Source organism: Diadema antillarum, unplaced genomic scaffold (assembly GCF_040938485.1).
Source record: "Diadema antillarum isolate AM-2024a unplaced genomic scaffold, OU_Dant_1.0 scf00000116, whole genome shotgun sequence".
NCBI lineage: Eukaryota > Metazoa > Echinodermata > Echinoidea > Diadematoida > Diadematidae > Diadema > Diadema antillarum.
The window spans coordinates 2,011,277-2,023,097 of record NW_027271005.1 but is presented as its reverse complement, the minus strand read 5'-3'; positions in this window follow the sequence as shown (position 1 = coordinate 2,023,097).

Genomic DNA, 11,821 nt, shown 5'->3' with positions numbered 1-11,821 from the left:
TATTATATATATATATATATATATATATATATATATATATGTATGTATATATATATATATATATATATATATATATATAGCAATAATAATGTCACAAAAGAGGAATGCATTAAATGCCAATCTTGATTTTGATTAAAAATCAGAATTTTCGGGGGTCCTCCCCCTTCGTCAGGGATGACGGTGCGAATTAATGTTCACAGTGATATCAACAGTGAGGTGTTAATACCCTACTAGCACGCGCAATCAGTGTAACAAAAAAAAACAAAAAAAAAAAACAGATAATAACAACAAACGCATGTTGTGCCCTTATGAGTGTCGTACTTTACGTTATAATAGAAAAGACGTCACACTAGGTGGTATTAAAGCCCACACAAAGTTCTGGTTCGCCTGTAAAAATTGTCAAATTTCGCTCCCACATGTTAACGTATGCCTAGGAAATGTGCGGAATAACGCTGTAATAACAAGATATTCGATGGGTAACGACGAATATGCGAAATATTAACCAAAAAAGGTTCAGTCTCAGAACTTACCGGAACGGGGTCAGGCTAAACTCGGACTCGGGGATAATTCGGCCTCGCTTTGACGGCGGGATGAGTTGTATTGGTTGTCCCTCTGGATTGTACAGTATTGTACTATGGGAGCGGCCCGTATATACTACATTGTAACGCTTCGCGTTCTGGCTACTCGCAGTATTAGGGAGCTTTAGATTTTAGACGCGCGGAACTTCAAAGGAAAAAAAAACATGTTCTGAGCGTGCGCAGAAGCGAACGTCAACTTGACCCGCGCTTCTGAGCACGCTCAGACCATTTTTCCCCTTTGAACGTCCGCGCGTCTAAAATCTAAAGCTCCCTAATGGTCCGAGTTGTTACAACGCGCGCATCAAAAACCTCTTTGGCGCGCATGAAAAATTAGGGTGCGCCTTTCAAGCACCTCTAAAAACAATAGTGAGGTTTACCTTAAGGTTTTCTAAACCTCGAGGTTTTGTAAACTACGAGGCACTAAACTCCAAGTTAGCGTAGATGTAGACGCATGTAGTTTAGAAAACCACGACAAAACCTTAAGGCGAAGACACCACGACAACACCACAAGATTTCTTAGGGTGTTGTCGTGGTTTAAGCGCGTAGTTTAAGCGCGCTGTGGCAGCGCGCTTAAACTATGGGTGCGTTTATAAGATTTTGCGGGCCTAGAATCACTGTTTTGAAACACTGTTTTGAAACACTGATTCAAATCACACTTTCGTCAGGAGAGCGTTTATAAGATTTTCTCTCCGAGCGTGTTGGGGCTCTCGCTCAGACTGTGCCATTGCGCAACTCACTCTGCGCAGTTTTTCCTCGGCAAAAGGTCTAACAGGGTGCGCGCAAGGCATTGTGACGTCACATAAACAGTGTTTGCGATCGCGGTTGCGTTTATAAGATTTTTGAAAACACTGATTCTACAGAAACACTGTTTGTAAACGCACTATTTTGCGCGTTTACAAACAGTGTTTCAAAACAGTGTTTCAAATCACGGTTAGCGTTTATAAGATTTTTTTTTCGAGCTAGAATCACTGTTTGGCCATAAACAGTGTTTCAAAACACTGTTTCTGGCCAGAAGAAAAATCTTATAAACGCACCCTTAGACAGATGTGAACGGAGTTTTGTTAACCACGACGCTCAATTTTTTTCCACAATAGTGCGCAACCCTATGGGCAAACTAGGCGCCCTTTATTTTCTATCGTAGTTATCTTTACCTCGAGGTTTTGCTAACTGCATGTAGGTGTGAACGGCATCGAAGTTTTGTTGTGGTTAGAGGAACGCATTTTTGCACTCGTAGTCAGTATAACTACAAGTTTTTGAATAGGTGTAGACATGGCTAATCAAAGGGTGCGTTTATAAGATTTTGCGGGCCTAGAATCACTGTTTTGAAACACTGTTTTGAAACACTGATTCAAATCACACTTTCGTCAGGAGAGCGTTTATAAGATTTTTTCTCCGAGCGTGTTGGGGCTCTCGCTCAGACTGTGCCATTGCGCAACTCACTCTGCGCAGTTTTTCCTCGGCAAAAGATCAAACAGGGTGCAAGCAAGGCATTGTGACGTCATTATAAACAGTGTTTGCGATCGCGGTTGCGTTTATAAGATTTTTGAAACACTGATTCTACAGAAACACTGTTTGTAAAAAATAGTGCGTTTACAAACAGTGTTTCAAAACACTGTTTCAAATCACGGTGAGCGTTTATAAGAATTTTTTTTTTTCGAGCTAAAATCACTGTTTGGCCATAAACAGTGTTTCAAAAGACTGTTTCTGGCCAAAAGAAAAATCTTATAAACGCACCCACGCTTGATAAACAACAACAAAAACTTCAAAGACCGCGCGTCTCAGCAACTGAGGTGATGTGCGTATTGACCGATTCTGTGACGCGCTATGTGTATTTTTGGCATGGGCAGCGCCATTACTCGGTGTCTCAGCCGACCCCCCTCCCTTCCCACTCCCCAATCCTCTCCCTACATTAGCACGCGCGCAGAATGAAAAACTGCTTTAGCCAATGGGCGTGTCGTACTGAGTGCGCAAATGCTTGCTTACTGCGCGAACCTTTGTTACAAGTGCGTGATAAACATGTCGCCCGGGGTGGGGGAGAGCCGGGGGGGGGGGGGTGTTTTTTAGACGGCACAGATTGGGGAAACTAAAAATCCATCGGGGACCCTATCCCTAAACCTAACCCTAATCCTAATCTTAACCCTAACCATCAAACCCTAACCCTAACCCTAACCCTAACCCTAACCCTAACCCCAACCCCACCCTAACCCTAACCATAACATAACCATAACCATAACCAAAAACCCTAACCCAACGTTTTTCCCATAGGTTTAACACGCGCATGCCCAATCTGTGCCGTCTTTAAAAAAAAAAAACGCAGCGGGGGGGGGGGGGGGGGGGTCGGCTGAGACACCAACTATGGCTGCGCCCAGTGCCATGAAAAGTCTGCTGCCCTCAACGAACCCGAATCGGTTCGAGATTTCCTGAGACCAAGTTAGTCTGGAGCCTTCTGAATAAAAGTCGGTTTTACGAATTTTTTTATTTTTCTCAAAATACTCCAAAACGACTCATCATCCGGCAAATCGCGTCAACCAGGTAGGTTTCTTTGTAGACTCTTTCGATATATTGCAAGCAAATACGAAATGGTGCCAGACGGGTTCTCAATCCCTTACAACTTTGTTTTCACTTTAACACCTCACTGTTAAAGGGGTCTGTACAGTACTGGTTGAGGTGGATATTCATGTTTTGAACATTCCTAAGTGAGATAATGAGAAACCTCTTATGAAATATGAAAGAGTATGTAATTTTAAGAAGGATTCAACATTTATTTGATGAAAATTGGTTTTCAAATGCTGAAATATCCAAATAAGTGATAATATAAAGGCGACAGGCCACAACTTATCAAGATCTCTTTGTTTCACCTGTTTTTGGATACCTCGGCCATTTCAAAACAGATTTCATCAAATAAACTTATAGATACCCTTAGAATTGCATGCTCTTTGACATCTCATAGAGTGGTTTCTGATATCTTGCAATACGTTAAAGCTAAATCCTCGCCTCGACCAGAACTGTACACACCCTTTAATATCACTGTGAGAATTCATTCACACTGTCATCCCTGACGAAGGGGGAGGACCCCCGAAAATCGGATTTTTTAATTAAATCAAGAATGGCATTTAATGCATTCCCTGCTGTGACATTATTATTGCTATTTCTAGTACTGCCAATACGCGGAGCAACTATGACTCTATTATATATATATATGATATATATGTGACCCGCTATCAACAAAATGGCCGCCGATCGCGCAATCGCCGCAAAATTTTGCCTGAAAATAGAGCCGGATGTCAACTACAAGATTACACAGTCATACAATAGAAAAAATGTTGATTTTATATTTTTGAATAAATTAATTATGCAAATTTATGCATGAAATTATATTTTTACATATAACTCCAACAAAAAGACTGAAGGATTGCTAAATTTTTGTGTCAGAGTTCCTCAAGACACATCAAACAATTTTCTTTTTTAAAAAAAAGCGCAGTCAAAATCAGTTTCTTTTGTTTTTTTTATTGTTTTGTTAATTTTTCATGTATTTTACTGTTTTTTCGATCTTTTGTTTTCCATTGTTAGTTTGTTTTTTTTCCAAAATTTTTCAAGCTTATCTACATTAGAATTGATTAAGTTCAATGGTTAAAAGTTGAAATATCTAATCTATATCAATTAAACAAAAAAAAAAAACAAACCACAATTTGCATAGGATTTGCACAGAAATCATGAATTTGAGCTGTTTTCAGGTTGACATGCATATGCAAAACATTGCGTAACTTCAAAACGGTGTACCCGGACGTCGCAAATTTGGTCTCAAAATATGCGGGAGACTTCAATGAAAAAATGTCATGAAATGACGCGGCAAAATCTTTGCGCGTTGCGGAATCGTGGGGTGAAATGTCGAGAAGGGGGTCAATTTGACCCCCCCCCCCCCAGTTAAAATAGGGTTAATTATAGCACAGCTTTATATACGTCGATCTCTAACCGTGGTCTAAACTCGACCAGACGTCTCCCTCTACATACTTTACAGTGATCATCTCTGTGTGCATGATGCTATGCTTGTAGTCCTTGTAGAGTTCATACCACTGCACTGTAGGCCTAACGTTAGGTCTATAATACCGCAATGAGAACCGGACCTAGGCCCTAGGATATAGCTTATCCTGGAAAACCGTTCAATGTAGGCCCTAGATGTTTAACAGTGGTCTAGGTTCTGCTTCTACTACGTTCTAGGGCTAAATCGTGATATCGGTCCCCTCTCATTCTGCGTGTGTGTCTCCACTAATGCGCAAAGTCTATGGAGGTTGAAAGAAGTCCCCAGCTATAGCGGTGAAGGGTGAGTGGGGACCTAACCGGAGTTCTAGACTACCTACTATACTAGTTGGGCCTAACCCGTTAGTAATAGTAGGCCTATTTCGTGTTAATGCTGTTCTAGTTGGAATAGAATAAATGAGTAACGTTAGGGCCTACAATTAACGCCAACGGTTGTGAGACTTGTTTAGACTAACGGTTAAACTTTTACAGTTAGACTTAGAGTAAGCCTACCTCGGTAGAACCCCAACTTAAGTACATGTAGACTAGACCATGTCTAGTTCTATTAGTTTCTCTAAGATCTAACATTACACTGTTCGTAGTTAACGTTATGCCTACGACTAACATTCTGGAGAATTTAGACTCAGAGTTTAGACTCTAGTGTGTCCCAATATTTTCTGAAACGCATAATGTTAACGTTAGAACTTTTAGAACTCTATTAGAAGATAGCTCCTGATGATCGATGTATCATGAGAGGCATTTTTTCAACTTCGCTCTATAGGTGCCTACAAAAGTACAAGTAGCCCCCTAACACAGTTACAATGTCAGATGTACAATGTCAATGACGGTTACATTCGTCACTCATTTTTGTTAATTTTGGAAATCATAACCTGGTCTAGACTCTATTTTGTTTGAAAAATGCGTTTCTAACGTTAAAAAGTTAAAGACTTTATAGTCCGCGAATAGGCCGAGCCCCATCCCAACATGCACAAAGACTCAAAGTACGTAGTATTAGATCCTAACACCTATTAAACAGTTGAGTTTCGGCCTCGGATTCTAGCTGTTAGGTGTTTATGGTAAGGTAACTGCGACCAGCCCCATAGCTAACTCAGTAACTGTGTACACTAACGTTACAAGGAGCGTCCCGGGCCCGGGGTTATTCGTAAGATAACTTAGATGGTCGTTTACGGAGAGGTAGTAGCCCATAATACTGGAAAAACTCAATAAGTTATAATTAGATCGATCTATGGTGTGCTTACCTTCAAAAATGTGAATAATATCTCCGCCGGCCCCACTCCATTTGAAGACAGAAATTTTCTCACGTCCATTACATCCAGGCTCTGATTCTCACGATTGCACACGCACGTAAATCCTATGCATATAATACACGCACAGCACATCGTATACACATGCACACAGTACGTCCACGCACAGGCGACAGACGCGTCGCTCAGGTAAACCTTCCCGCGCCCAAACCAGGGGAAATTGCGGCTGGTGATTGGCTTAAAGTAAACACATGACAGGGGAATTCTCAATTTCTATTGGCCTAACCAAATGCATTCAAATATGTATTCACTGGAATTCACCCTAGTTCTGCCAGCTTGACTTACTAGTTCACGGTAGTTCCTTCAGTTTTACTAACATGCGCTGTTTTCGTAAGATCAACGAGTTTATGATAGTTTCTCCACTTCGACTAGCTTTACACTAGTTCCTCCACTTTGACTAATTCTTGGCGTATACACTGCAAACTAGTACAGCATACAATTTTATGCTAGTCAGACTTGATTGACTAGCTTTGGGTTAGTAAACCATGGCCTGATTTAATCCAGCAGAGCATTACTAGCTGCATTGCCGCATTTTTACTATCATCATGTTCGTATAGCAATTTTTACTAACCGTGCTCGACTAGTTTAATGCTAGTCAGGCCAGGAATTGACCCATTTAGGTTGTGTGTGTATAATTCAATGCATTTTCTCACTTTTTCAAGCGAACGGCAAATATTAATGTAAAAGTGCTATCAAAAAATCTGACCTTCTTCAAATCGACTCTTAGTCAAAATGTTTAGATCTGCTTTTGACGCGGTTTGCCCTCCCTCTGAAGAAAAAAAAAAAGAAATGATATACATGTACTAGTACTTTTAGTCAGTACACTGTATAGACCTATGACTTATTGTGATACTCCAGTAAATTACTCATTGCATGCACACCATGCACACGCACAAAGTGAACAGCTGGTCATGGATCATACTGATCCTATGCACTGTTTAACGAAAGAGTATATGCGCAGTACTGTGTACTTTCTTGATTAAGATAGAAAAAAAAAGCAAAAACGTGACACTTCTAACATAATTTTGTTTAGGCTTGTTCACAGCAGTACAATGTAACATGTCAAACTGCATATAGCACATGTTTTGTATTTATACAAGCTGCAATATGCTTTATAGTGATGAACGATAATTCTATGTCTTGAGTCATTAAAATCGAAAAGATATTTGACACTAATCATAATACAATCTGTCATGTAGTCTCACGGAAATTTGAAACAATCAGTAATCAAATCCTATCCTAGCTGACTTTCATGGCTATCCATATAATATATTTAGCAAAGTATAGAGGCTGTAGAAGAAAATCCCAATGTTTGAATTATCGAATTTTCAAGCAGGAGCTTTATTCTGAGAAATAACTGACCGTCTTAACAGAGATGCCAAGTTAAAAGAAAAAAAAAATATATATATATAAGTGAGACTTTCATGACTGGGCATTTTGGCACGCGCTCATGCGCACGAGCAAGGGAACGAAGTGCCCGAGCTGGGGGAGGGTGGAGACCCCCCCCCCCCCCCCCCCCCCCCCTCCGAGGTAGGGAGCTTTTTCAATTTTTAGCTTTTAATTGTTTGTTTGTTTTGTTTTTTATTGTTCCATATTCCACATTTCAACAAAATACAAAAGCCTGGATGAATTGTCAAGTACAGCTTATAAGACATTAAAACATGTGAAATATATGAGGAATCTACATAGAAGCATTGCTTGTAGGGTGTAGATTCCCAGATGCGGATGTGAGATTATTTCTTACTTGGTTATGTAATTTAAGGAAAGACAATTTGTGAATTGGAGAAATATAAACGCCAAAAAGTAAAAAGAAAAAGAAAAAACAAAGAAAACAATGGTGCGATATGGTGCATACTTGAGTGACTATTTCTTAGTTCTTTTCAAAAGACGAAAGGAATACCTTCAAGTGCAACTATCACTTCAATCCTCTGAGCTATAATGTCCCGATGCGTGAGAAAAATGGGTACCATGCGTGAGATCGTGAGACGGACCCTAGTTTATGAGTCTCACGCAGAATGCGTGAAACTTGATTCGCAGGTTCGAACATTTTATGCAAATTCCGATGTTATTAATCTCAAATTGCCAAGTGTGTGTAGAAGGTATAGTCAAATTCATAGATTCTGTACCCAATCCAATGAGGATAGATATTATAGTGATTAGTTTCATTACGTTCTCAGGGAAGCCTATTTAATGAACAATGAAAGAAATACTTAGTAAGATATTAGTGGAAATATCCAAATATTATGAAGATGATCAATTATTCAATTGTGAAAAGAAGACCTGGAGTCCTTTCTAATCCGACCAAGTTTTGCTGTTACTTTGTGACATCATATCTAGATTCTATTTCGTCCTTTTCTCAGTTATTTAGATACCTTTTTACAGGCTGTGCCGTCTTTGTACTTTATAATTTTGTAATTTGTTTATCTGTACTCACGCTCCCATCTTCCTCTTCATTTTCCCTACTCCTTCTCTTGTCTCCATTCAGTTTTCTTTCATTTTTTCACTAGTTTTTTTTTTTCATATGGAATTTCTGCACATCTGTGCGATTCTATTTTTTTTCTCAGTTATAATCACGTCACTCGTTTTTCTTTTATTAGTGTAACTGTTGTAGGATATCATGCCTCTTTTAAACTAAGTATTTAGTAATCAACTTTGTTCTCACCTCTTCCCCTCAATTTCTCCCCTCTCAATACATGTATCTACCTTTATAAACACTCACCGCCTCCAGCTAAAAAAAAAAAAAAAAAAAAAAAAAAATGTGGGGGCTGCTACCAGTCTCCCAGCCGCACCCCCTTACGTTCAACGGCCCCTGTAGTGGTTTCAAACCATAGAGCTGCATTTACAGTTACTTTTTTTTTTTCAGTGATCTTTTTATTAATTCCATTTCCTTTGAGAATATAACAATTCAAAAAAAATTACACACATTCTACATAACATCTGTCATAAATCATGTAGATATTCCTACAGTTATGAGACATAATCCATAATCCATAAAACAAGAATAATCATTCAATTCATTTTAAGGCAGATATCAAACAGAAGAGAGGAAACAGAATGAATTATCCGATCATTCCTTTTTAATAATAATAATAATAATAAATATCATTTATAAAGCGCTTATTACGATGTTTCTAAGCGCTGAAGAAAAATTAGGAAAAATAGATTCAATCATGGAACATATAAAGATTGAGATACGATGAAACGCAATACAATATACAAAATACATAAGATAAACATTGTAAGTTATAACGTATAGAACGAACTTAACATATATACAGACTGCATATAATAAATCAATACAAATTACATGGCATGAGAGAACAGATGAGTTTTCAGTGATGATTTGAAGGAGTCTACTGTTGGAGCTTCACGGACGTGGATGGGCAAGTTGTTCCATAGTGTGGGTGCAATAACACTGAAGGCACGGTTGCCATAACGGGTACGGGTGCGCGGTGCCGATGTGAGTTGAAGATGTGCAGTGGAGTGAGAACGAAGGCGTCTGGTTGTTGAGGAAGTAGATATAGTCCGGAGGGAAACCAGATGATGAAGATAGGATGGTGCTAAGTTGTGGACAATCTTGTAGGTGAGGAGTAGAACTTTGAAGATGATGCGGTCATGAATTTGTAGCCAGTGCAGTGATCTGATGACAGGTGTGATTATGTTCGTGCTTCTTCGTGCGTGTGATGAGACGTGCAGCGGTGTTCTGGATGCGTTGTAGCGGAGCAAGACAGGAGCGAGGAAGACCAGCGAGGAGGCTGTTGCAATAGTCTAAGTGTGAAGACACAAATGCATGTACCAGCTTTTCTGTAGATGACTCATTAAGGAATCTCCTTATTTTCCCGATCCTAGCAATGCCAAAGGAAGCCGATCTGCAGACATTTCGAATGTGGTTAGTGAGAGTGAGATGCTTGTCGAGGGTAACACCAAGATCCCTCACACAGTCAGAGGAAGAAACGCATTCTCCAGCCATATCCAAAGAAGGTTGAAATCCCGGTTGCTGCCTAAAGTGAGATGAGACGAACAACAACTCAGTTTTGGCTTCATTTAGTTTGAGATGGTTGCGGGAAGACCATGACTTAATATCAAGGAAGCAATCATGAAGTTTCTGCATGGAAGCAGCCCGGTGGTCGTCATCAGCGTTCATTATGACATACAACTGAGTGTCGTCCGCGTAGATTGCGTGCTGCACTCCATGGTGTGAGCCAATGATGTGGCTCAACGGACCAGTGTAAAGGGAGAACAACAATGGTCCTACGACGGAACCCTGCGGGACGCCACAGTAAAGAGGAAATGACCTGGAGTCCACGCCGTTCACAACGATCTTCTGACTACGATCAGCGAGGTAGGATTCGATCCAGCGAAGTACAGATCCATCCATCCCATAGTGCTCTTTTAGGCAGTTGATGAGGTTGGTGTGGTCTATAGTATCGAAGGCCGACGAGTAATCCAAAAGAATGAGGGCAGCTTCAAGACCCTTGTCAACGGCAAGCAGAAGATCATTCACTACCTTTACTAAGGCAGTCTCAGTAGAGTGACACTTCCGGTACGCAGATTGATGTTGAGGAAACAGGTTGTTTGTTTCAAGGTATGATATGAGTTGATCTGACACAATCTTCTCGAGAACCTTGCTGATGAAAGGCAAATTTGCGACTGGTCTATAATTCCTTAAGTCATTCTTGTCAAGCGAAGACTTTTTGAGGAGCGGTATGATGAGCGATGTCTTAAATGCACATGGAACTTCCCCGGATGATAAGGAAAGATTAACAATCCTTGTGATGAAAGGAATGAGTTCATCAGTACATGACTTCACGAGTCTAGAAGGAATAGGGTCAAGGCCACATGTCTTCGGTTTAATAATTGTCATGATCTGTTTGACTTCAGAGAGAGAGACAGGCTGGAAATCGCAGAAACCAATGCTCTTGACCTGAGGCAGTGAACGTGATTCCACGCTGGATGGCAACTCGTCAGTTGGTGAGACATCTATCGCCGAAATAGTTCTGCTAACTTTGTCACTGAAGTATTGCCCAAAATCATTGGCAAGATCAGCATCAGACAAATGATCTGGAAAAACAGATTCGTGGTTAGAGCAGGTAAGTCTCTTAACAATTCTGAATAGCTCCTTGCAATCCGCAGAAGCAATCACACCAGTCCAATGTTTGGACTTGGATTCGTTCAGGGCTGCATAGTATGAGTTACATTGCTGGCGATAGATGTCTTTATCAACTGAAAGGCCAGATTTCCGCATCTTACGCTCGGCACGCCGTCTGTTCTGTTTAGCTCTCCTTAATTCCTGCGTGTACCATGGTGCTGATGGCCTAGTTGTCACCGTCTTATTCTGTAAGGGCGCATGTTTGTCCAAGAGTGTAGTCATTGTACGATTGTAAAGATCCACAGCATCAGAAGGACACATAGCTGCCGAAGATGATAAAGCAGACTCGCGAATATCCTGCTTGAATGATGATTTTAACTACAAAACAAACAAGCAGAATTCATATATGCATTTGTGAGCAATTTAGCCAAACACTAAAAAAACAGGAAATGAAATTTCTATTATATCAAAAGAACGATGACAACAACAACATAAACCACCCTCATTCCCACCTTTCCACCATACCCAACCCTCAACTACTCATAACTTTAAACTTTAACCCCCCCCCCAAAAAAAAAACAAAAACAAAAAACGTCCTTCTCATCTCTAAACCACCTCCCCACCCTCTACACTACATCCACCTCCTTACCCGAGACAGACACACTCCCTCTCATCCACCTCTCATCTCATCCACCTTTCATCCACCCACCCATTTACACACCCACCCTGCACACACATCCGCTTAAACACACACACACACACACACACACACACACACACACACATCCACTTAAACACACTTCCACACCCCC